The 27,883-nt window shown below is 36.9% G+C and overlaps 1 protein-coding gene across 1 annotated transcript in view; it reads left to right on the top strand.

The window, feature by feature from the left end:
• TSHZ2 (teashirt zinc finger homeobox 2) overlaps positions 1-27,883 on the top strand; it is a 270,565-nt gene that overhangs the window by 174,495 nt on the left and 68,187 nt on the right. The window lies entirely within an intron of this gene.

Genomic DNA, 27,883 nt, shown 5'->3' on the forward strand with positions numbered 1-27,883 from the left:
TACTCTCCTTTTACACACAGTTCTAACATACTCAGCAGTTTGATCTTCCAAACCATAGCAGATAACAAGCAGAAAACTAGAAATAGTGGGAGAGGGGCTGCTACAGGTTGACATGCTAGCAGCAACTAAAAGTTGTAAACTATAAGTTAATAGCAAAGGGGAAAAAAAGAGTAAAACTATAGAAATGCAAACCCAGATGGCATGTAGCCCAAGAGTCTTGCTACATTTAGCCTAACAACCACAGTTTCACATACCTAGATAGATCCTGGGGGCATTCCTTTATTACAATATGGGAAGATAACTGCTCACTCTTTTGACCCTGAGTCATCATGGAAAATTTAAACAATGTTCAGGAACCTCTATTTTAAAAGACAAATATGTATGATGGCAAAACTTCTATCTAAAATGATTATATATATATATATATATATATATATATATATATATATATTTAAATAGTGCTTAAAAGTAATAACCCTTTAGTTATCTAAAAAGCTATCCAAAGTGTTTCATTTCCTTGGGATTTTAAAGAGTAGAGATTTTCCCATACTCATGCAATGAAAAGCACACTGTGCCAGAGGTCAGGAAACCTGGATTCAAATTTAAGCTCTTCATTTATCAGCAATGGCAAAGGAGAAGTCATTCAGCACCTCTGAGGCTTAATTTCTTCATTTACAGAATGGGGTTGAGAATATAACAACCATCTCACAGTGTTATTAATTGTAAATTGATGTGGGTAAATCTCACATGTTTTATAAATGTTAGATTTTACTTTCATTTTCTCCTAAGTAAAAGAATTGGGTTCAAGAGGAGTAGTCTTTTATATTTCATTAAACTTGGTGATCTCACATTTCTAATTATTTTGGAGGGTTTTTAATAAAAATTATAAGTATAAAATGGGAAATTTCTAATGAAGTAGCCTGAGTGTAGCTCAAAATGCTATTCTGTACAGATGGAAGTAAGGTATAAAAGTGTCAGGTCAACTTATTATTCATAGGTCATAAGATTTAGAGCTGGAAGGTACTTCAAAGATCATTCAATCCAACCTTCTCTTTTTTATAGAGGAGGAAACTGAGGATGAAAAGATTTAAGTTACTTGTCTTTACATAGATAGCAAGTATTGGAGTCAGAATTGGGACTGAAATATATTTACTCCAAATTTTATAGTCTATTTTTTTATGTTGCCAACTCCCCCAGAAATAAAAACTTTAGTGTTTGAATAATGTAATTGATCTTGAGCTTCATTGTGAAATAGATCTTAGCTAGCTATACTGTGGCCTTGCTTCTAAAGAGCCTCGATCACCAACAGAGTCATCTGGCATTTCACTTGAGAACTGCTGGACCCCAGGCAGTGCCGTTCCCCAGGATGTACCAGATGGGGTCAACAGTGGTTTAACTGTCATGTCCCTTGTACAAGATAGATATTACCGTTTTCAGTAACAAAGTGAAGACAGCAGAATATGAAATCAGGTCTCCAGTCTTGTGTAGGGTCTTACTGACATTTCTTTCCATGCTCTGTCACAAACTGTCCCTATCATTTTCAGCAAAATACACCTGTCCCCTTGTTAGGGCTTGGGTATTTACCACTCGAAAGCATTGCCTACAGAACATTGCTTGTGGGTCCTTTGATAGAAAAGGGAAGCTGTCCACATGAAGCTAGCACAGAAATCTCAGGAGAAGCTCTGAACAGCAAGAGCCATCAACTTCACATTTTGAAGTTTTGTTTTTTATTTTGTTTTTTTCTCTTTTGCTAAGGATACTGTAGTCCAGTTTTGCTTAGTAAAAGGAATCTTGGGCAATTCCAATAAACTTGGACTGGAAAATGCCATCTGCATCCAGAGAGAGTTATATGGAAACTAATGTGGATCAAAGCATAGTATTTTCACCTTTCTTTGCCTGCTTTTTCTTTCTCGTTGTTTTTTTCTTTTTTGGTCTGTTTTTTTACAACATGAAAAATATTAAAATATGTTTTAAAAGATTGTACATATTTAACCTATATTAGATTGCTTGCTGTCTGGGGGAGGTGTAGGTAAAGGAAAGGTAAAGGAAGAAAAAAAGGAACAAAAAGTCTTACAAAAATGAATATTGACAACTATCTTTATATGCATTTGGAAAAATAAAATATTATTGAGGAAAAAAAAGGAATCTTGGATTTGATGTCACAAGCCATGGGTTTAAATCCCAGTGCTTCAATTTATTAATTTTGTAGCCTCAAGCAAACCATTCAAACTCTTTGGATTTTGGTCTGTTTGATGACAAATGGGAGGGAAGTTGAATTCCTCTTCAGATCTAGATTCCAGTATCTTTCCTGATTAAATTAATTAAAAATCATTTATTAAACCCCTACTATATCCTATGTATGATACAAGGGACAGAGGAATATAAAGATAATACCTACTCTTTTTCTTTAAGAATTTTACAGTAGAAATTAAGGGTAATTAGTCTTAAGCACAAATGAATACTGAACATTTTAGAATATTGTAAGTTTACAAAATGCATTTTGAAGCAAATGAGAGATAACCCATTGGAACTGGGATCCATGCAATTCATAGGATCAAATGGACGGATTCTTCATGGACTAAAATAGCATTTGAACTGGTATTTGAAAGACAAAAGGGAGATTAACAGAAAGAAGAGATCAGTTTGACTGGAGGAAATGTCAGCACTACTGAAGTAGCATGGTGTACGAGAAGGGCCGTGGATTTGGAATCATGAACATGGACTTGTGTTCAAATCCTGGATATTTTACTAGCTATATAGCCATAAACAAGTCACTTAATTTTTCTGGGCCTCAGTGCTGTCCTTTATAACATGAGGGAATTGTCTCTGTTCCTTTCAGAATCTAAACCTTGTTAAATGATGGGAAATTCTGAAATTAAAGGGTAGGACTAATGAATGCCCTTAGAGAACTCACAGCTTGCTATTTTTCCCACTGTACCATATTATTCACAAACAAGAACATGGTACAGTACCATAATTAAATGGTAGACCATATAATATATTCTTTTTTTTTTTTTGGCTGAGGCATTTGAGGTTAAGTGACCTGCTCAGGGTCACACAGCTAGGAAGTGTTAAGTATCTGAGACCAGATCTGAATCCAGGTCCTCCTGATTTCAGGGCTGGTTCTCTATCCACTGTACCACCTAGCTGCCCCCATATAATATATTCTTAATATTAAAAGTTCTTACCTGGGATCTGCAGTATCCCAAGGAGTCAACTGATTGATGTAAGGGGTTATCTATGAATTTGAATGGGAAACAAATTGCTTCTTTATCTTGACTGAAATTGAGTATTACCTTTTTCTTTAAGAATGGGATTCATAGACTTCACCAGACTGCCATTAGGGTCCACAACACACAAAAAGATAAAAAGAATCTCTGTGTTAAATGTTGTGAGAGTGCAGAGAAAGAAGAGATCTGTGTGGGATTGGAGTGCATAGAGAGAGTACTACTGGGGCAGCTAGGTGGTGCAGTGGTTACAGCACCAGCCCTGAAGTCAGGAGGACCCAAGTTCAAATCTGACCTCAGGCACTTAGATACATCCTAGCTGTGTGACCCTGGGCAAGTCACTTAACCCCAACTGCCTCAGCAAAACAAACAAACCAAAAAAGAAAGTACTACTAACATTCACTCAACGTCATAGATTGGAAGAATGAATGTAATGGTTTTGAATACTTAACTGAATCATTGGTTTATAGGTTATGCTCAGAGGGTGGTTAAAGATTATAGGATAACATTTACTGGAGAGAGAGAGAGAGAGAGAGAGAGAGAGAGAGAGAGAGAGAGAGAGAGAGAGAGAGAGAGAGAGAGAGAATGAATCTGTAGTTACCTCCTTACCTCCAGGGATAACCATCACCTTGCAGGGAAGATCAAGTCCCTGTTTATTGGAAGTTATGTAAATAGGTGAGAAAATCTTCCTTAGTCCTTAGCTCCCAGGAGCCAACCTTTCTAGACCATCAGTGAAGTCAAAGCCTGAATAATTACCTGTAACTCCTATAGTTACACACGAGTTTAATTTCTTTATATTTTGCAATTTCCCAAGCCCATTACCTTAAAATACCATACAGGGGTATTTGCTTTTGGACTGGTACAAAAATTTGCCCGTACTTAATTTTCTGTGCATTTGGAAGGCAGCCCTCCCATAGCATGAGAGAGAAAGGTAATTTTCTAATTTGTGCTTTGAATTAGGTAATTCCAGGAGCAATTTCTGTGAGCTCAGATACTTGTGGGTGTAAAACACTGTGATTGTGTTTAAGGATTCCACCTTTTAACAATGTCTCCAGTGGGTTTGAAAAGAATTACTTTTTTCAGTTAGATAGAACTACTTATTGATTCATCGTTCTAAACCTTCCAGGGCCCCCTTTCTTTTTCTCTCCCTGTACCAACCCCCCCAACTCAGCTTTTAAAGAGGCAGTGTAAAATACAGCTCCTTGCATTGTTCACATTGCATGTTAAATCAAGGGTAGATAATACTTATGAACAATGTTATAACAAACAGTCTTATTATCATAATGCTTCATAATCAAGCAATCAATGAACAAACATTTATTAAATACCAGCCACATACCAGGCACTGTGCTAAACATCAGAAACAGAAATGTAATGAAAGAAACAATCCCTACTCTCAAGGGGCTTACAGTCTAATGGGGAAGAAAACTCTGTGTGTGTGTGTGTGTGTGTGTGTGTGTGTGTGTGTGTGTGTGTACACTGTGAAGATGGGGAAGGAGAGAAGGAGGGGAAAAGAGGGAAAGAGAGAATGTAAGAGAGAAAACATAGTGTGTGGGGAGAAGAGAAAAGAGAGAGAGACAAAGACAGAGAGTAGGAGGGGAAGAAAGGGAGAGGGAATACAGATGAATCCAAAGTGGCTAAATACAATACAGTTTGTGAGGCAACCCAGGTGGGCAGAGAGGAGAGGGAAATCAGAAAAGAAAGACTAGAGAAAGAAATGCTGTTAAAAGTCATGGTCTTTGACTTCCATTTCTCCTTTGTAAAAATGGGCAAATCACATAATTTTTCCTGGCCTTAATTTCCCACTTTTGTAACATGAGTCAATTAGACTAGATCATCTCTAAGGTCCTCTCCACATCCTGCCATCATATAACAATGAGGTTGAGACTTAAGACCCTTGAATTCTCCTCCTTATGTGTGCTGCTAGGTGCTGCCAGGGTAGCATGTTGTTGAGGGAAATTTCAGGCTCTATGGCTCTAGGAATAGGAGAGGACTTTGCTTTGCCAGGAATGTCTTTTTGCTCTGCTTTGTCTGACAGCATGGGGATTCATACTCATTTTTTAAATATTTCCTAGGATATCCCTGAATGTACCCCCTTTCTTCCACACCAACTTTATTATTGAGTTTTTTGTTTCTTAAAAGTTTCCCAAGAACCATTTGGAAGGAAATATTTACCACTTCTCTGTCCAAGACTCCATGAACACATAGTTTAGCAGTTACAGAAAATGATCTTTATCAGTCATGAATGACTGATGGGGGTCATGAATCAGTCATGAAGGGAGGGGGTGGAGGAGAGGAAAATAGGGAGACAAAGAAAAAGCCACTCTCAGTAGGCAACCTCTTGGGGTCAAAATAGCCTATTCCTCAGAAATAATAATGTCCCTTGGCTAAAGGATCAAAGGAGGACTTGTTTGTTCTGTTACACTTTGGAATGCCTTCCTTCCTTTAAAAAAATATGGAAGGTAGCTGTGCTTCAGTTTTAAAGATTGTAGAGAGATGATATCACCCACTCCAGGCCACTCAGTTGGGGTTTGAGTAGTTCAAGAATTACCTAAAGGTTAAATATGATGAGTCCTTAATTAGCCTAGGATAAACCTACATGACTGTTGGTCTCAGTTGTCTTGTATTGTAGGCCCTTAAAATACAAGCTACCCTAAGAATGTGGTACAAGAAAGGAAGCTTGGAGAGGATTAGCCTGAAACTGGGTTTCTGGGGAATGTTTCCCTTATGTCTATAGAAAAACTCTTTGTTCTGTAAAAGCCCAACTTGAATGCTATACTCTCCCCAGAAAGTCTTCTCTAATCTCCACAGCTGTTAATTATCTTTCTTCTTTTGTATCTTTCAGCACTTTGCTTGCAACTTTATTATGACATGTTATCTTATATTTAATTGTATGTATGTCCTATCCCCTATTAGGCTGAAAGTTCTATGAGGGCAGGGATCTTCTTTTCATTTAAATTCTTTATTTTTCAGTATCTGCTATAGTGTTCAGCAGACAACTGGCCTTAATAAATATTTGATCATTTAAATTGAAATGTGATGGGTACATTTTACCTGCTAGCTCCTGAGAGCTGGTTTTAAAGCTAAAAATACTTCCGTACTTAAAAATGATTCCTAATATGGCTATTTGGCAAATAAAGCCTTTTGGGCAAAAGATTTCTGTTTTGTTTGCGGGGAAGGGAGTTTTCCAATATCAGAATATGCTCCCATTTCTGGAGGTGGTCAGCCAGAAGTCAGATGGGTGGAGAAATGTGGAGATAATTACAGTCTTGAGCCTGTATAACCTGTATACCTGATAACCTTTGTAGGATCTCTTCCTACCTCAAAATTCTGTGATTTGATCATCTTTCTTCCTATTTTCTTCCAAGATTCCACTATGCCTTCCTTTCTGGCCTGAATTCCTCTCCAACTAATGTGTTAGAAAATTGTATTAGTGAATAGTTATCAGGATGCTACTCTTCTGCAATCTCTGTACTGGGCAAGTACAAAGTTTAAATAAGTCCTGGTCCTCTGCTGTCATGGAATTTGCAGATTAGTAAGGGAATAAAAAACCAACAGAGAGCTCAATATCGTATAACTGCATGACAAGTGCATCAGAGAATTACAAAACAAGGTGTTGGGTGAGTTTTTAAGAGCATACTCTGTTCATCCTTCGTGATGGCATTCCTATATAAAAAGAGGAAGAGGTGAGAATATAGTTTTCTGTTTTCTATATGGAGAGAGAGATCCAAAATATACCACTTAATTGAGAAAAATTATCACTTGGATCTAACAGCCAAACAAACATTGAGCTCTTCAGAGTCCATGACATTGCCATGCAATGTCAAGATCAGATCTGGAATTATTACCCTTACTTTGGCTGTCAAAAATGAACAACCCTGCACAGAATGTTAGAGCTGGAAAAGACCTTGGGGATCATCTAGCTGGGTCTCTCACTATCTAGGGGAGGTTGCAGAGGCCCAGAGACAGGGAGTGACTCGCCCAGGAGCACAGAGCAGAATTTCTCTCTACAATGAATGGAGCCAGAGATGAGCCTGAAAACTCCTGCCCCATGCAACTCTTGGAGTAACTAATCAGCATTTCAGTCCTTCTCCAATTACTAAAGTGTCTAATAAAAATAATAACAGCTCAGAAAGTGATGGAAAGAGTTATGGTTTACAAAGCCCTTTTTCTAACCACAGCCCTGTTGAAGGAAGCAATGTTAACTTCATTTAATTCATGTGAAAACTGAGCTCCAGCGACATTGTGTTTTATCTTAGGACCCAATGTAGTCTTGTGTCAGGATGTGTTTGTAAAGTTTTATCTTGGGGGACTTCGGGTTTATTATTCTTGTAACTATTTATGTTCTGAGCATAAGGACATCAGTTTTGTGTCACAGATGCCTTCATTTCCCCTTTTCTTCCCCCCATTGTCCCCTGGCCTAGGATTTCTGTTCTTAGAAACCTCCTCGGCAGAAAAAATGGTGTATTGTAGTGGTTCCTACCCAGACTTCCAGCCTATTTATCTCATTATTTTCTTGCTGATTGTAAGATGGCTACATTTTCTAATACCTGCATGGCACTAAAATGCCCCCTGTGGAGAACTCACTACACAGGCTTCTCAGTAGCAGAAACATGAAATTGCATGTGTGTAGAAGGCTGGTTTGGATTTGAAACGGACACACATTGGCTCGTGTCATGTTATTTTGTCCTTAAGTCATAGAGCAACATATATGCATCCTTTACACTTGAGTGGAATGAGGAAGGGGAAGGGTTTAAGTCATTTTTCCCATTATTATTATTCTTACTATTACTATTATTATACTTCAGGGAAAGAAGGATAGTTCTAGGTAGCTTAGAAACTAACAAAGCCTAGAAGACATTTGAACTGGAAAAGTCATTTAACTTCTGAGCCTCAATTTCTCATCTGTAAAATGGGGATAATTCTACTTCCTTGGTTTTTGTTTTTTTTTTCCTCAGAGGACTATTGTAAGGAAAGCCATTTGTGAACTATAAAGTCTTAAATATGAACTATTACCATGATTACCAATCATTAATTAAAATCTTTCCAAATTCAATTTATGCAATAAGTCCAGGCATTATTGCATTCTTCGTTACCTACCAACTTTTAATATGTCAGTGGTGTCCTAATGTGGTTAACTGTTTGCCTGGGGCAGGAGAACAAAGCTTCTGGCATGCAATTAAAACAACGTTTTGCCCAATTGGGCAACTAATGGGTTCAGCAAGAGTTAAGGCTGCCTAGTTAAGAAGTGCTTTGTGTCTCAAATTCATTTCACTGGGCCAGTGAAATAGTGTAGAAGTCAACTTGCCTGATAGTTCAATTTGAAACTTAATTAGGGAGTCATTAATACCATCCCTGAATAGCATTAGGCATGCCCCCTTGGGTTCAGGTGCACATACCTGGGCAGTTGCACATACGTGAGCATGCACATCCACACAGATGCTTTTTCCACAACTGGACTCCACACTATTTTGGATCCTTCATTTTTGGTCTTTAGAAATAGGAAACATTCTGGCTGCAGATATTTGCTCGTTTTAATGCTTCTATAGTTTCTAAATCCCCCTCAAAAGTGAACATAGCACCTTTTAATTCTTAGAAGATGCTTAAGATGTGTCTGTAACAAAGAAAGCCCAGGTTTGCAAAGAACTGGTTATAGATAATCATAGGAAGGGGAGAGAAGGCGAAAGGACCTTAGAGTTCATCCATTCCAAGCCTTACATTGTTCAGATGGAGAAACCAAGGCTCAGAGGGGAAATTAGTTGCCAAATCTCATTTAGTATGTAGTGAAAGACAGGACTATTCTCAAGCTATTTTAAAACCTATCCAACTCTTTTTTTCTACATGCCCACACTTCCTTGCTCTTCAATAATTTGTATTACATAAATTTATTGTACAAATAACAAAACAGGTTTTGTATCACCCCCAAGCATTGCTACTTATTTGAGGCAACTTAGGTGGCCAGGGGATAGAAATCTGGACCTGCCATCAGGAAAAGCTGTGTGACTCTGGGCAAGTCATTTACCCTCTATTTGCCTCACTTTCCTCATCTGTAGAATAGAAGTAATAACCACAGCTACCTCCCAGTGTTGTTGTGATGATAAAATGAGACAATGTTTGTAAAAAACACTTTGAAAAACTTAAATAGCCATATAAATGCTCACTATTATTGTTGTAGCTATTATCTCCAGGGGTATTGTGAAGTCCTTGAACAATTTCCCAAGGAACATTTATTTTATTTTAGTTTAATATAGAAATAAATATATACCAAGTTGGAAGAGAGTATGTATGTGTTAGGAGAACAAAAGTCACATTCTGAGAATAAATGTTTGTACACAGTACAGTGTTATAACTTGAAAAAGACCAGGGTCATGAGGAGATACAACAGACAACTGTAGGCTTATTTTCTGCATCTTAAGAACTGGAAATGTGTGAAAATATGAAATAACAAATAAAAGTTGTTCTCATATAGTGGTGAGTGAATTCCACTGGGTTCTGGGCCCAAACTGTATTAAGCCAAGCTGGGAACTATACTATAAAACTAGATGAAGGTGAAGGTGAATTCGCAAGTGAATGTTGGTCTATATGCACAAGTGAAGGATGATTTCCAGGACTGTTCTGACAATAGCTTTCCATCACATTGATCATTCTGGTCTGTCTGCACAGGAACATGGACAAAGTGATCACTTCAGCCTGGGTCAGCAGCCTGGCTCTTTTAACTAGAATCATTTTGCTTGGCGCCTTTGGAACAGAGCAGGTGCTTGTATTTAACTGGTATGTGCTCAAGCCAATGGCAAGATCCTGCCCACATCTGCACTCCGAAAGAACTCATTGGTCAATGGAGTAGGGAAGTTAGTGACATATCCTGGTTAATTGAGAATAAGCATTTTACTCTTGATATGAAACCTCAAAGTAAAACAAGAGTATAAGATGGTATCAGGAATTGCATTTTAGAAAGAGAAGATAGATTTGTTCATGTCATGGTAATTGTACACAATTGGTAACATCATGGTATTGTCATGGTGATGTCAAGACACGACAAGAATATAGCCAGGATGCTCCATTAGCTTCTATGTGATGTCTAGAATGAAGGAAGCGATGAAATTCTCTGTAATGCGGGGCAGACCCTCTGTGGCCAACTTATGATGTATAGTTTTTGAGAAATTAAATATGTATATATGTATATATACACAGATATATGTACATATATATTATTCATGTTTTAATGCTTCTATAGTTTCTAAATCCCCCCAAAAAGTTAACATAGCACTTTTTAATTCTTAGGAGCTACTTGGAATGTGTCTGTAACAACAACAACAAAAAAAAAAAAAAAAAAAAAAAAAACCCAGACTTGCAAAAGACTGGTTATAGATAGTTATAGGAAAGGGAGGAAGAGGATGTCAGAGGGGGGAAAGGACCTTAGAGTTCATCCCTTCCAAACCCTACATTGTTCAGATGAAGAAACCAAGGCTCAGAAGTGAAATTAGTTGCCCAGTGAAACAAAGAACACCAAAGCTGTCTTTTTTGACAGATATAGGAGTGCTTTGTCATTTGCTTTTCCAGTAAATTAAGGCAAACGGAGATTAAATGGCTTGCCCAGAAACATATCCAGCCAATAAGTGTCTGAGACCAAATTTGAATTGACTCCAGAGTCAGCACTCTATCCACTGAGCCACTTAGTTGCCTCTATATACATATATACTATACACAGATGAAGCATATAGAGGTATGAAAATAAATTTAGGAGTGCAAAAGAACTTTAATTTAGTTTCATCCTTTCTCACAGAAATTATGGAATGAATCAGGAATTTTAATTTTGGAGTTCCCCATATAGCCAAGAGTTCATTCATAAAGTCAAAGGAAGCAAAGATTTAAAGTTAGAAGGGACTTAAAGTGCATCTAGTCCAACATCCTCATTTTAAAAAGGAAGAAACAGACACAGAAGGGGAAAAGCTTATTTGAGTTCATATAGATACTGGCAGAGCCAGACCAGGATTTCTGATCCTAAAGCCAGTGCCGTGCTGCTTGAATGGAAAGAAATTCTCTTATATTCCATCATAGTGTGTTTTATTTTTTATAATTTTTTGTTGCTCCTATTGCCTTCCGCTGCCCACCCCCAACACTACCTTGTGAATGCCCATAAGAATAGATTTATGTTCACTTTAATTTCATAATACCATCCAGGATATATGCAAATTCACAAGGAAGCTCATGAGAAATCGACATCTCTTTTGAAGAGCAGCATCTACCTACCATAATATAATTCCTGAAAGGTTATTGACTGTTTTGTTGTCGATTTTTTGCACCGTTAATGTTTCCCACCCCCTACCATATGGAACCCAAGGAGGAGCCCTGATTATTATTGGGGTATCATTTTAAAGGTTGCCAGTCCAGTAGAATTAGTCATTTTACCAGCCAGCCAGCAGTAGCAGAGAGGAACACTTAATCTTCTTTCCATCTTCGGAAGTTTGCAGATCTTCTCATCGTCTGACATGTACCATTTCTTCTTTTTATATTGTGATAAAGTGAGAGTTGGTGAAAAATGAGGGATTAATGGCACTAAAGGCTGAAACCCTTGATATTTATCAAAAATTGGCGGTGCAGCACCAGCCACAGGGGAATGGCAAATTTCTGATTGGAGTCCAGTCCCATCCCTGCCTTGGCCTGGGCCCTGAGCACTAACATAGATGCTGCTGGTTGGTGAACACATGTGTCTCTTTGGCTATCTTCTGCCCATATGCAACACTCCCCCTTACGCCCACCCCAAGCCCGTCACCTTTACCAAAGAATCCAAATTTTCTTTTTTTTTTTTAAAGAAGTTCAGAGGGCAATAAAATCTGTTTCAAAATACAAGCAAGATAAACCATCCGCCTGATATAATTATGCTCTACCACTTAAATTTAGACATTGGGCTTCATCTCTTACTTAAATGTATCCGTGTATTTTAATAGGGACATTCAGCTCTGCTTTTATTAATGTGAAAACATTAAAGCCCCAACCCTGAATTCTAAAGCCTTAAAGGGCTGTTTCAAACAGAACCTGTCATAAAATGTGCTCTCAAGCGTGTCCCCTTTAAGAGATTCAAGAATTAAATGTTCCCGTATGTGAATTTTATTTTGTACAGCACATTTGCTTTATGGCTACAATTAAGTTAGATGTGCCGATAACAATGTCTGCTTTCCATTTTAAATCGCACATTTCAGACAGTGTGCATTGTTTTATTATCTAATCCACATGCTTTTAATTGCAATTATGGTCCCTTATGAGTCCCCTGGGAGGGCATGATTGCAATTAAAAATGTAATTTAAATGTTAATTAATTACATTCATTTTCTAAACTGGGAAAATTTCATTTATTATTTTCATGTGTTGTGCACTTATCCTAAATGCATTACCTTCTAAATGTTTTTTTTTTCTAAATTAAGTGTTATGTTTATAAAACAGGGTGTTTAATACCCTTTAAAATTTTTGTAAGGATGTTTATACAAATTATTACTTTAAATTAATTGATTTTGAACTATATGCATGAACTGTATGTTTCTTATAGAATTTAAAAAGGTAATCATTTTCTGAGGCTAAAACATGACATCTAAAATGTCTATTTTCCTCATCTATCCTTTGATAGATTTTGGTGTGGATAAGAAAGTCTGCAGATTTTTATTACCATCATTATTATTGTTATTATTTTTACAAAGGAAGAAAGATATTTTTGCTACAAATGATACAGACCATTAATATGAAAAGGATTTTTTTTCTGAAATGAAAATTGCAATGAAAAGAAGAACGAAAGTTAAACTAATATGTCATCCTGTTTCATTCTACCTAATAAGAGAAAATAAAAATTAACCATCCTCGCCTCAAAAAAGAATGAGAGGTTATCTTAAGTATATCATAGGATAGTAGAATTGATAAAATAGGAGAACTGGAGATCATTTAATCTAAACTCTTCATTTTACACTTGAGGAAACTGAGGATTAGGAAGAGTAGTTGATCTATTTGACCATTTGTTTTATCTGTCATAATCTCTCCACCCATCACTTATCTCATCTATCACAAGAGTCAAGCAATGGGCATTCTAGTACAGCAGAAAAGAATTCTGGACTTGCAGTTGAGAATCTTAATCCCAGGTTTCTGTTAGGACGTTTGCTTTGAGACTTGGGCAAACCCTTTAGTTTTCTTTATCTCAGTTTCCTCATTTGCTGAGTGAATTGGACTAGACGGTTGCTAATGTCACTTCTGTTCAAACATTCTGTGTTCAAAGGCCCTTTTTGATATTAACATCTTGAAAGTCTAATTTTTGAATAGAGGAAAAAAAACTCATTGTTTCTAGATCTTACCTCAAATTCAATAATTGATCAAATTGGTTTAGTTTTATAACTAAGCCTGAATGAATGAAAATGCTAATTCCAAGAGTATAGAAGCCTGTTTTAGGTATTTCTTTTGTCCAGCAACTATTAGAGTGATTTAAACAATTAATAAATACTTTCTGAGTATTTTTACCTTGACAAATTTTCTTCACATCTTTCCAATTTTCCTCACATAGCTTATGTTTATGAACTTATATTTCTGAAGATTTGTAATGTTTGAAGTTTTCTTTTAACAAATTCTAGAAGTGTGTGTGTGTGTGTGTGTGTGTGTGTGTGTGTGTGTGTGTGTGTAAGGCCACAGAATGGGCAAAATATTATGGGCAGATGCAAAATGAAATTAAAATTAAATTAAATATATACTGATCCCTACCCTTTTATTCAATTTAATAAGTCTGTACTGATCATCAATGCTATGTATAGGAATTATTCTGAGCTCTGAGCAAGATATTACCATATGTCAGCCATGGTCTCTTAGGAAGTTTATAGTACTGTTAATAATAACAGTTTATATTTATATAGCTTTTTAAAGATTTTCATATAAATTTCCCTAATGATAACTTTGTGAGGTTGATAAGTCAAATATCTCCATTATATAGATAAGGAACTATAACATCTAAGAAGCTAAAGCAGCTAAGTGGTATAGTAAAGAGAAGGTTGGTCCCGTAATCAGGAAGCTCTCAGTTCACTAGATATGTGACTTTGACAAATCACTTAGTCTCTGTCTGCCTCAGTTTCTCCACGTGTAAATAGGTATAATAAAAGCACAAACCTCACAGGATTGTTTTGAGGGTCAAATGAGATAATAGTCATAAAAAAAATTTTATTCAGTCATTTTTCAGTCATGAACAACAAATCTTTATGATCTCATTTGGGGTTTTCTTGGCAAAGATCTAGAGTGACTTGACATTTCCTTTTTCAGCTCATGTTACAGATGAGGAAATTGAGGCAAATGGGTTTAGTGACTTGACCAGAATCACACAGCCAATAAGAATGTGAGGCCTGATTTGAACTTAGGAAGATGAGTTCTCCTGACTTCAGCCCTGACACTTAGCAAAGTGCTTACTAGTAGATTGTAGTAGTTATTGGTTGAGATTTAATAAATATTCATCCCCTGTACCTTCCCTCAACCTCGGGCATACAGTCTAGAGATATTAAAGGGGGAATTTGAACTCAGGGCATTTGGCTCTAAGACCAATTTTTCTTTCATTATCATACTGCTTTTACAACTAAACTAACACAAATGAAACAGGATGGGTCATTGGCAAATTTGGAAAGCATTTCATAGTTTTCTTCAGCATCTCTCCCATTCATCTCTTTCTCTGCACTCAGCTGATCCCTCCTCATCTCTCACCTGAACTAGAGTGGTAGCCTCCCTATTGACCTACCTGTCTCCTCTCTCCCTTGGCTTCGGGAAGCACAGGTCTAGCCTTGTCACTCCCTTGCTTAAGTAGGTTTGGTTTATTGCCTCTAGCATAAAATGTAAATTCCATGGGGTATTGAAAGCCCTTTCACAATCTGGTTCCAACCCATCTTTCCAGACCAATTTCACATTCCTCACCCTGACTCTACCTTCCAAGAAAACCAGCCCCTCTGCTGTCAAGTTTCCATCTCCAATCTCTGAACAACTGACACATTGTTCCTCCATGCCAGGAAGGCTTTTTCTCCTCATCTTCACCTCTTCCCCTTAAATCTCAGCTCAAATTGCTGCTTTTCACACAAGACCTTTCCTGTTCCCCTAATAGTCAGCAATTCTAATCTCTCCCTTGCCCATTTACTTTGTATATATTTTATATTCACTTATCTCTAAGGTGTCCCCCAGTAATATATAAATTTTTTAAGGTAAGGATCTCTTTTCACTTTTGTCTTTATCCCTAGTAATAACACTGAGACTAAATATATTAGGCATTTGATAAATATTTGTTGAATTGAGTTGTTTTATATGGTATGTTGGAAAGAGCAGTGAACTAGATGTCAGGAAAGCTGGGTTTGAAAGCCAATTCTGTTGTCAACTAGCTCTGTGACTTTCACTTAAATAGGGCTGGGGAAACTGGGAATTTGGGATTTACCAACATTTAGAGGATAATGACAACAAGAACAATAATAACAGTAACAATAATAATAATAGCATTTATCTAGCACTACGTATCAAGTACTGTGCTAACCTTTTACAAATATTTTTTTCATTTGATCTTCTCAACAATGCTGGGAGATGGGAGTTTTATTTTTTTGTTTTTTTTAAATTAATTTGTTTTTGTTTTTGTTTTGCTAGATAATTGGGCTTAAGTGACTTGCCCAGGATCACACAACTAGCAAGTGTCTGAGGTCACATCTGAACTCAAGTATTCCTGACTCTAGGCCCAGGGTATCTATTGTGCCATCTTGGGGTGCTAGTACTTCTTGTGCTCTTTGAAATTACTTACTTACTTAGCACCTAATTAGCAAGAGAGTAAAAGAACAAGTCATACTCCTCCAGTGACCAGATTTAAGGTGAACTCCTTCCCCCAGTTCAGTATTCCTCTCTTCCTTGCAGATGCTTCTTCTGGCCCCAGTTTTGTGGGTTTTTGTTTTCTCCCAACATGCCCAACATGACTCCTTAGACCTAACATGGAGTTAGGTCTTTTCCCCATCTTTAACCAAATTGTTCTTGAAAATTAATTTGAAAGCACCTTCTCTGATGATTCCCTCATAGGCCAGAATTGTTCTGTGAACCTCAGACAAGACACTTAGGTTCGAGATTTGTTTCTTCATCTGTAAAATGAAGTTATTAATTTCTAAGATCTACTTTTAACAATCCATGAAATTTTATCAATGAGAAAACCACTAAGAATCATATCATTGATGGTACTGACCATCCAATACAATCTACTGAGCTAACTGCATGTAAGGGGCTGAGCTAGGCCCTGGAAACAGAAAGACAAAGTAGCAAAGAGTTCTTACCATCTGGGAGTTACATTTTACATGAATTCAATGGGAATTCTATGGGTAAAAATGACCAGAGAAGAAGGGATGTGGGACAGAGAGGAACATGGAAGAAAAGGTTCAGAGAATAGTAAGAAATTACCAACTTAAAGGATCTTGTGTTCTAACATAGTATACAACCTAGTGAGCGACTCCTCCCTGAGACTGATTCTTTATTTGGAGCTAGGGAATAAATGTCACAAAGCTGCTAATCCTTTCGGGTTTGGTACTAAATGACTAAGACTTTCCATGTTAAAAGGAAACTGCTTCATGACCATTTCAAGATGACTTATGATTTTTATTTAGAAAATCATACCATCCCTTTGAATTTGTACTCTGCCATTCTGATTTCAAAGATGGTAGACTCAGAATTATATCAGAGTATATATGAAAGTCCATGGGGCATGTCAGTGGTTAAGAGTTTAGCAAAATACATAATATCATGGATTTCTTCTTATTCTAATAAAGAAACAGAAACTGGATGACAGTAGGAATGGGAGAGAGTAAAGAGAAATGGGGAACAGTGGGAGAACAACCATATGGTTCTCATTACAAAAGACCAAAGATAATAGAAGATTACATAGAATCCATTTAGAAGTACATTAAGGGATACATGTTGTCCTTTTATGTTCTGCCTTTTCTTTACTACTGTTCTTTTTATCCAAGATCATACATTTGTTCTCCTTTAAGATAAAATTAAATACAGTTACAGAGGCTTAGCAGAATGGTACTCAAATATAAAATATTTTCTTGGACTTTTACATTTGTCCTTTTTAGCTTCTAGGCAGCTCTTATGTAATGCTATTTTTATAAAATAAAAAAAAATTCACTCATCAAGACAGTCAATACTATCTTACTATTGTAGGATGTTCAACATTTTACAAAGTGCCATATCACTTAAAAGTGCTATAAATTTTGTGTTATAATCACAAAGTATAGATAAACTAGAATTATTATGTCCACTTTACAGATGAGGAGAATGAGACAAGAAACATTTAAGCGATCTGCCTGAATGCATGCAGCAAGTCAGTGATGGATTAAAACCGTGGCCCTCTTGAGTTCTAGTTCAACCCTTTGTGATTCCATCTTACTGCTCAGATGTCTGATGCTTGAGTGTTGTGTAGATTAGAATTTTCACCTTTAATCCAGATGTTTGGCGTCATAGAGACACAGCCAGGGACTCTGTTTACTCTTTCTCTCTCCAGCTCCCTGACAGCACAAGGATACTTGCTGGCCATGTGAAACAGTGGCAAGTCTCCACAACTGAGGAATTTTTCCCTGGCTCTAACTCCTTGGTGGTGCAAATACGCCTTCTTTTTATTCCCCCACATCCTTGCTTTGCTAGCTCATAGCTCTCAGAATTAAAAAAAAAAAAAAAAAGCTGAAAGAGGCATCTTTAAAAACAAAAAACTGATATGGTTTTCTAACCAGATCCTTAAAAGTTGTTTTGAATTTTTGAGCAGATTGATGTCAGAGGAAAGGAACCATAAACCCTTGGTGAAGAGATTACTGAACACAGTTCAGGCTGTCCCCCAGCATACAGAGCTAACATGCTGGTTTATCAAAGCCCTCTTAATTAGAGGTTGCTAGGGAGCATTGCTATTATGAAAAGCCAATCGAGACTAGACTGTGTCCTTGCTTCTATGGCCATGCATTTTTCATATGGGATTTGTTACATGTAGTTGTTGGCTACTATGAGTGCAAAATGCCTAATTACCTCCCAGGTACTGAGCCAAATGGACTAGAATATTCACAAGCATATTTTTCTTTCTCTCTGCCCGTTATATTCATTACTGATTTTAAGACAGGGAGAGTCATTACCAGAGCCAATACACAAGTAAATGATATGATGTTTCATTGTTAACTAGCAGTGCTCTTGATTCTCCTATCAATGCAGGATGCTGTAGTTCTCTTTAAGATGAAGAGATCAAAACAGTTACATGAATCCTGATAACCGTCATTGGCTATCTATTGAAAATCAGATTCTAAATAAATTACCACTCTTCTCCTAAAGCTCTGCTTGACATGTCCTACTTGTTATGTGACCTAGATAATTTCCATAAATTAACCTCCTTTACCTTCCATTTCTCTGCTACCCTGCTGTTCCCCTTCCAGAAGTGTTCCATCATTACGTAACTCACCTAGTGGATCAAGCAGACAGGGATGCCACACTAAGTTTCCATGTGACACTAAGAACCCACAGAACCAGCCTAAGCGTTCATTTGCATCCTGCTCACTAAACCTGTCATAGAGATGGAGAGATAATATAGTTGGTGATGTATCCTGAATTAGCTGTCAATTTCTGTAAAGCTCATTCAAAGGTATGGAAGGAAAGAAGTTCTCAGCCAAACCCTGTCTTGCTCCCCTTTACTCTTTTATCATTTTCCTGGCTCCCTAACCCTATTCATTTTTAATGGTGACTCCTGTCGGCCATGACCCCTTCAGAAGACTGGAAGGCCTGAAGTCACCATATGCTCCTTCCCATAGCATGTGCTTGCCACTGGCTGCTCCCCCGATTGAATAGTAAGGGCCCTGTTCAAGAAAGAGTAATCATTATGTCACCTACATCACTTTACAGAAGAAATACAGCAAAATAAAAGTCACTTTGTCTTTTATGAACTCTCTGCTTTCTTTTGATATTCACCAAACCTTCAAAGGGTCCAGGCATTAAGGGATAAAGGCCACATTTGCAGTTCATCTTAGCGAACAATTTTTATATCTTTTTTACTTCTCAAAATTTTAATAAAATATACCTAATAACTAATAGTAATCACCAGGATCTCTAACTTTGGATAATTTGATGCAAAACATGTATTGGCTTAGCTGTAAGTAGGATAGGGGACTTATTGTTTTTCCCCAGGATGCTGACATTTAGAGATAGAACTTAGCTAGAATAATTGGTTACAATGGGAAGCTACTAGGTGTCCCCCTACCTTTTCCAGATGACATTTCCAAATGAGAGCTATCCCTTTACCCTCACTCAGGGGCTTCACTTCTTATAAGATTCTATGTTCACATGGGCATACAAGACAATTTGTCTCTCCTCTCCTTCCCACCATCAAATTTGACTTAATTCAATTTGAGGGTATACCCCCCAATTTTTTTTAAATGCTAGTTATGCCTCTGCCCAGTGGAGTAGATGAACTATAGTAATAAGATGCAAAACTAGAATGAAAAATTTTTAAATGTATCTAACTCATATTCCAGAATCTTTTTTTCCTTTTTTTTTTAAGGTTCTATAAAGTACTAATAAGAATTCCATTTTATTAATTCATTTAGTGTTAGTTCAAGTATCTACTATGTTCAGTGCACTATGTTCAGGGTTGAGAGAAGATAGATAATTGATACATAATCCCTGCCTTTAAGAAATCATCTCTTTTCTAAAAAAGATTTCAACATGAACTTTTGATCACACATCCTCCTTCTTGGTACCAACGCCTATCTGATTTTCTTGAATAATTTACAACTTTTTTTCCCACACTCTAAAATGGAGGTAATGTGTCAGAATTACCACAGTTACTAGATGCTACTCTGTTGCTACCTTCAGTAGCCTTTATTAATTTTTAAGATATTCACCTCCATTTTCTAAAGCAGTTGCATAGTAATCATGGGCGAAATTTTTTGAAATTTGACTACCTGAACATTTCTCCCTAATTGGTGGTGGTGGTGGTGGTGTGTGTGTGTGTGTGTGTGTGTGTAAATCCTTCAAAGGTTGTAAGGAAAAAAGACAAACAATATTCAAGTGTGGTTTCCTGGTTGAAGGTTTAAACACTGATTTTCCAAAGGAAGAAGGACCATACTGTTAAAACAGTTTCAGCTCACTGCTGATATATTCATCACAGAGTGGAAAATTCATTGGAGTTTGGAATTCAGAACAAAATTCTTATACTAGCAGCCCACAGGGAAGTAGGAACACAAAGATAAAATGAAAAAGGGGTCCAGGTAATTGGGGATTAGGAGTAGAAGTCATGCCTTCTAAAGAGTTTTCCCACTCTCCACACTCCTAGCAAACCTAGTTAGTGGTAAACAGATGGTTTTTAAAATTTTAACACTTTGTATGCCTAGTCAAGATCAAAGTTGCATCCAGTTTACAGAAGATATTTTATAATGAAATATTTTTTGATTTTCTTGCCAAAATGTCATTCTGTTAGAAATATGCAGAGGGTGGAGATGTGAGTAAATGCTGGTAAATATTTATCAAAAATACTAATAGCTATCACTTCACAATTTCTAACACAATTAGTGAACTTATCAAATATATCCTCAATTTCTCTATCATATATTCATGCATATACAAACACATGTATATACACAGGCATACATCTTTATGTATATTTCTGTATGGTGACAAAGTAACTAGTCAATTCAATCAAAAAATTGACATTGATTGAGATTGTATTGACAAAATATCCAGATTTCTGATTAGATTTTTGACTTAACCAAATTGACTAGCAGTTTTGGCAGCAGTTTCTCAGCAGTAAGTGTAGTTATATGTGTATGTATATTTGTATGTAATGGAGAGACAACGTGATTGTTCTAATTCATTCCAATGCCTTTCCTAAATGGACAGGCCAACTTTTTACTGCTGTTTTGTTTTGAAAATGCATGTCTAACTATTGTCTACTTTCCTTTACAACGCTCACTGGATTTTTTTGCCATGTTTTCTCATATATAGGGCATTGTTTTCCATTAACTTGCATTGGTTCTCATGCCAATAATCTATAAATATTGAGATCAGTATTAAAGGGAAAACAATACAATAATCAAAACAAAAAGCCACTTGAATATTTTGAGCAAAAAAAAAAAAAGTAAATGTCAGCTCCTTTATCGTCAAGGTAACTCTAACTGATTCACTACAATTTACATAGCCCCAATGTCTATTTACATGCTTACTTACTCTGTTGTTCACTAAAGAAATGTAGTTACCTTAGCAACTGCAGTATCACATATTGTTCAGACTAACTACTCTACGTAACACCTTCCAAAAGGATACAAATTTAGGTACTTGCATCTCATAGACATATGTCCTGTGTTCTATAGAATTTTTATTAAGCTCAGAAAAGAACTTGGTGAGGTATAAATGACATTCTCATTTCTTCAAAACTGAATCACTGCACCAGGATACATAGATACTAATATAAAGATAGTAGGTTTTGGATAATGTTGATAAAATGTTCCTCCTTTTATCTTTGGGTAGCATAACAAGAGAAAGTTTAACAATAACAATAATAATTCATTTCTATAGGATTTTAAGATTTGAGAGGTATTTTCCTTACAATATCCCTATTTGGTTATTTGTATAAGTATTATTGTCCTCTCATTATACATATGAGTAAATGACAGTCAGAAAAGTAATGTGACTTGACTAAAGTCACCTAGCTAATAAATGATGGATTCTAGATTTGATCCCAAGGTATCAAACTTCCTTTTTTTTTTTTTTTTTCCCTCTGAGGCAGTTGGGGTTAAGGGACTTGCCCAGGGTCGCACAGCTGGGAAGTGTTAAGTGTCTGAGACCAGATTTGAACTCGGGTCCCCCTCACGTCACGGCTGGTGCTCTATCCACTGCACCACCTAGCTGCCCTGGTAGCAAACTTTCTACCACAATGTGGCCATTGCATTTTAGAGTCTAGCTAGCATACAGTTTTGTCTAATTTTAAATTGTGTTTTCCCAATGTGATAATGATGTGGTGGGTAATGAGACTATCATATCTAAAGTCAAGAAGAACTGAATTCAAATCCAACTGCTAACATTACCTATATGACAATAGGCAGGCCATTTAATTTCTCTACTGTCTAGTTTCTTCATCTGTAGAATCAGGGCAGGAATAGTTGTATTTAGGTACCTCACAGGCTTTTAATATATGAAAAATGATGTTCCCTTAAAAATGCTATACAAATGTCAACAATTATTGTCATTTAAGATCCTAGATTCTTAAGATTAGAAGGACCTTGGAATCAACAGACTAATCCCTACTCAAAGCATGAGTCCTATCCATAAAGTTAATTCTTGTTGGTCACCTAGCCTCTGTATGAAGACCACTAGTAGAGAAAAAAAGCATTATTCCATATAGTAAACATGTAATAAATAATAGAAGTTTGTATGTTTCTATGTATCTGTCTATCCATCCATCCATCCATCTCTGTTCCCCGAGACAGCCTGCTATTCTTGTGTTCGACAACTTTATTTGCCTTTTATTGAACACAAAATCTACCTCCATATAACTTCCAACTCATTGGTCCCAATTCCATCCTCCAGGACTAAACATAACAAGTTCATCCCCTTCCACATGACAGCTCTGCAAGTATTTGAAGACAGCTTTATACAAAACCACTTCCCCATCACAAAATATGCCCAAAAAACCAACAAAAAATTGCTGAGGCCTAATCATGTGATAAAATTCATTTTGTCACATTGATCACAAATGTCTGGGCTTCTCGTACAACTAATACTATTTCATTCTTAAAGAGATGTCATGAGTATGTTAAAAAAAAAAATCTAGGGGCATATGGAAAAATTATCAACACAAAATCAGTCCTTTAACAGAACCATAAATATTATTTCCCTCCCTCCCCCATATTGTCCTAAAAGCCTATTTGATTCAAAATAAGCATGTTCATTCTTGGTCAGGTGCCTAGTGTAGCAAACACAGTTTTCTGTTGTCAGCAGAATCCCCAAGAGATATGGGGACCTGCACTATATGTGTGTGTATGAGTGTGTGTTTCTGTGTATCTGTGTGTGTGTGTGTGTGTGAGAGAGAGAGAGAGAGAGAGAGAGAGAGAGTGTGTGTGTGTGTGTGTGTGTGTGTGTGTGTGTGTATAAAAGCACTATTAGATCATTAACTCCATGAGGACAAGGACTTTTTCTAAATTTTCAATTTTTTTTCCAATTTTTGAACTCAGTAAGGACATAATAAGTAGTTGTTGAATCAATTCTCTGCTTAAAAATACAATAGGACATTCAATGGTTTTGAAGGTTAAATGAAGTTTCTGAGGTCAGTTCTGATCTTGGCTCTGCTTCTTCCTATATAACCATGGCCAAATCTCTTATATTTCTGGACCTTAATTTATGCTTCTGTAAAATGAGGAATCTGGAATAGGCAATCTCTAAAATTCCTTTCAGCTCTATATCCTACAATCATATGAATTGAATTTGTTTAAATGACATTGCAACTGATCAATAGCTTAGAAAGAAAGATCCTAAGAATACAATAGTTCAAGCATCGTGTAAAACAGAAAGCCTTAGTAACAGAAGCAGCCAACAGGGCTACTTGTCTTAAGGGATTGACATCTGTCCTTTGAAAAATTCAATGTCATTAATCAAAGATCTTGAAAAGAGATGGTAAGAAAAAAAGACCATGGAGCAGATAGATACTTCCCTTTTGCCGTTGGTGACATTGGAGCACAAATGTTCTATATTCCATTGAGTATTCTGTGATTTGTTCCATTTTGAACATACACTTAGAGAATGCCACAGAATGGGTTCTGGGCATAAAATATCATTGACTGAGACATGAGGTTTTCTTTTATCTTCCAGCTTTGTGTCCTACTGGTTTGAACTTGAGAGTAATTGATCCTTCTTAGCAGTGGGGACCTCTTTCTGCCCCTCCTCCCAGAGGAGAGAGTTTTAATGTTTGCAAAATGTTTTAAGACCATCAAGTTGAGCTTTAAATGATCATTATTTGCTTGTATTTAATTAAATTATATAGTGTCTTCCTTGCTCATTATTATTTAGCTTATATGGAACTTTAGAAAGCTCACATTCAGCACAAGGAGGCTGTTTTTCCTCTTGACTTTGGCAGGAGATATGTGGACCCGCGTTTCAAGCTTAATTTTCTATGATACCCCAGAGTACAGTGTGTGCTAGATTCCTTGCTGCTGAGAAAAGTGACCCTTGCCCAGTCTTGGCAAGATCAAGACTGGGGAAGTCCCAGTGTTCTCCGGTCTCATTCACTTTCACCACTGTTGATATTATTTAAAAATAAAGTATAAGTTCAGTGAAAGCATTATCAATGCTTTACCTCAGTCTCAAGCACAATTCTTCCACTACTTAGAGTCCCCTTTGAAATAAAACTTGATTTTAAAAACAGGACTTCAGAAGTCTAGAAATTCCAGTGAATTTGCTGAGTCCTCTGCATTCTTCTGTCAAGGTGGTTCCCCACTAGTTACCATATCCAACAATTTTTAAGTCAACATTAATTTTGGCCTCTCCCCATACCCTCCTACTATATTTACATTAACCCAACCACAGCATTATTGGAAAATAAAAGATCATTTACCAGAGCAGGGCACACATAGTGATACCATGATGTGGCCAGACAGTACACAGAGTAGCAGATGATTCCCTTGGAGGATATACAGGACCACTGGCTTTGTGCGAACAACTTTATTTCCCTACTCCCATTCTGCAGTGCAGCCATGTACCACCACCCCACCTATGTACATATAGTTTCACATTCTGATAAAGTTTCCTTACCCTGAGAACGTATCTAAGCTAATTGAAATAGCTTCATGTGGTCAATAAAGGCCCAATCCATTGTTGGCTTGGTCTCTGCAGATATTGGTTTTTCCTTGCTGTGGCTTAAGCCATATTAATATTTTTATATCCTGGAGTGGTGAAGAATGAGTTATTTTTCCTACCCCCCCCAAAAAAAAAAAATATATATATATATATATATATATATATTTTTAAAGCAGAGACCATGTGTATATAAGATGGGTAAGCCATTTGATGGAACCTGAACATCTCATCAGAAATCACTGGGCTGACCTTTCTGGACTAACTGGTTCTGTTTCCCCAATTCAACTTAGCATCTTGTTGGTTAGAGAATTATAAAGAAAATCCCTTTGGAATATTTGAAAAAAAAAAACAGTTAATTTTTAAAGCTCAGTTAGCTTAACAGAGAAAGCCTCTTTTAATATTTCTTTATTTCATAGTCATACCACTCCCCCATACTAAACATCTCTAGAACTACCTACAATATAACTGAGGACAAATAAGCACACCATTACCAAACAGCAATTGTTAAGGACCCAAAATCTATACTATCATCTATTCTTCCTGATTTTTTTTTCTCAAAAAAGTCTAATATTTTTCTACCCCAGGTAACAAAGATCTAGCTTCCCTTTGTAAAATAAGAAATCATATGCATGTGAAAAGAGGTGATAGATACAAAACTACATAGACAGAGAGACAATTAGATAGACAGACAGATATATAGAGTCAACTAGTGGCTCAATTACTAGAGGACTGGACCATGAGTCAGGAAAACATGAATTCAAATACAGTTTCAGATTCTTACTATTTGTTTGATCTTGAGTTAGTAATTAAACTGTTCATTTTAATCCACTGGAGAAAGAAATGACATAGCACTTTAGTATCCTTACCAAAAACAAAAAACAAAAAACAAAAACCTTGGACAGTATGGTTTACAAGGTCATGAAAAATCAGACATGACTGAATGACTGAACAACAACAGATAAACAGAGGCATTGATACAGACTCACATATATGTATGTCATATATATATATATACATATGCATATATCTATGTTGCTTCTTTAAGTAGCATAAGGTACTATTTATTTTAAAGTTTCTAGCGGAAGGTAATTTCAGAGAGAATTCATAACATTTAGTGTTTCTTTCATTTGATTTTGTAAAACAGTTTTTCATATTTGGAGTAGGAGCTAGTCCCAAATGAATGGCACAATGGCCTTTGTGATCACAGAATTCTAGAAGTAACCCTTTTTATTCTGCAGCTGGGTCAGACCTCCCTAGGCCATTTTGATGGCTTATTTCCCTAATACAACTATCCTACTTGTTGGAATTCCCTCCCCTGAGCTAACGGATAATCCTTTTGACTTCTTTCCATCACCTCACCTTATTCTCTATGGGCTTTTTTTTCCTTTCTTTTTTCCACTGCCATTACCTCCAAATGTAGACTAATTTAGTCAGATCTGAGGAAGATACCTAGTTCCTTTTTACCCTCACCAAAGGCTCATTGATGACCTTTTCTGCCAAACTTCTTTTGGGGGCAGGTTGTCAAAGCATACATAACAGTATCCATCTTCACTCTAGATAGTTTCTTTTGCCTGCTATCAGGTAATTCTTTCCCTCTCTCTGACCTTGTCTTACTGTCAACTTACTTTGAGACCAGCTCCTTTTCTCCCTAGGGTCTTTCATAACACTCCCAAGTCATTTTCTGGCCGGGGTCCACCTAAAACAACAAGATGGAGGAGGGAGGCGGCTACCACATTAACATTCTTCCCTCATCAATCACTTGGGGAAGGTTCACTTCTTTGCAATCTAAACAGAGAAATCTGTCCCCTCCTATTGGGGAGGGGGCTGTCACTAGGGTTTAAAAAAAAAGCATTTTGGACCTGTCTAAAAGAAGCCCCTAGAGCAGAATGGTCCTAATTATACCCTCCCCATTTCCCACCGCCCCTTGTGGTTATATGGGCTTTGCCTCTTTGTATGATGTTTAAATGATTTTTAAGCTGCAGAAGGAGCCTACCTAATCAATTTCCCTGGCCTTGTCCTCTTAGCATCCAATAAATGATAGATACAGGGCAGTTGTGATAATGGTTTGACAATAGCAACACATCTTGGGGCTAGACTTTTCTGTGAGAAAAAAAAAATGTCATCCACCAAGTGTTGGCGCTGTCCGCTCCAAACAACTATTAAAAAAAAAAATTGCAGTTTTATAAGAATCTCTGGTCCCTTTGTCAATACTTTAAAGATGGTTCTTATTTCTGAGCAGATATTGATTGGGTATAGGTTAGGGCCCTGGTTCCATTTGTCATTTCTGATATAATATCGTGTTATCGTTTAAAGCTGTAATGGGAGAGGTAGCTGAGCTTAAAGCAAACTGGTTGTCTCAAAGTTTGATAAATGGCTAGATGGTCTTTGTTTCTGCAGCAGTGAGCAGTTGGCTACGATTTGCTTTACCTTTTATCCAAGAATAACTGTGTGATGGGTTCTGGAAGCGAACAGTATCATTTTGTCAGATGTGGTTCAGAGCGAGCCGGGTGGTCTTAGCAGAACAGCTGAGGGATTTTAGCACCCGACAGGATGTTAGCAGAGGGCCTGTGTAAATCTGAAACAGCTCAGGCTCCACATGGCTGCCTTTGGTTGAAAAGTTCTCAAAGCTGTTTTTTAAGGTGAGAGGACAGGAAATGCTGAAGGGATGGGGGTGGGGTGGGGAATGTGCTTTTGATAGTAATTTTATTCAGATGGAAGGATTCTGAGAGAGAGGGAGAGACTTGAAGGGAATGGGTAGAGCTATCACGGGAGGAGACATTAAGTTGGAAATGTATGGCTGTCATGAACATATGCATG

The sequence above is a fragment of the Antechinus flavipes genome, chromosome 2 (genome assembly GCF_016432865.1).
Source record: "Antechinus flavipes isolate AdamAnt ecotype Samford, QLD, Australia chromosome 2, AdamAnt_v2, whole genome shotgun sequence".
Classification (NCBI taxonomy): domain Eukaryota; kingdom Metazoa; phylum Chordata; class Mammalia; order Dasyuromorphia; family Dasyuridae; genus Antechinus; species Antechinus flavipes.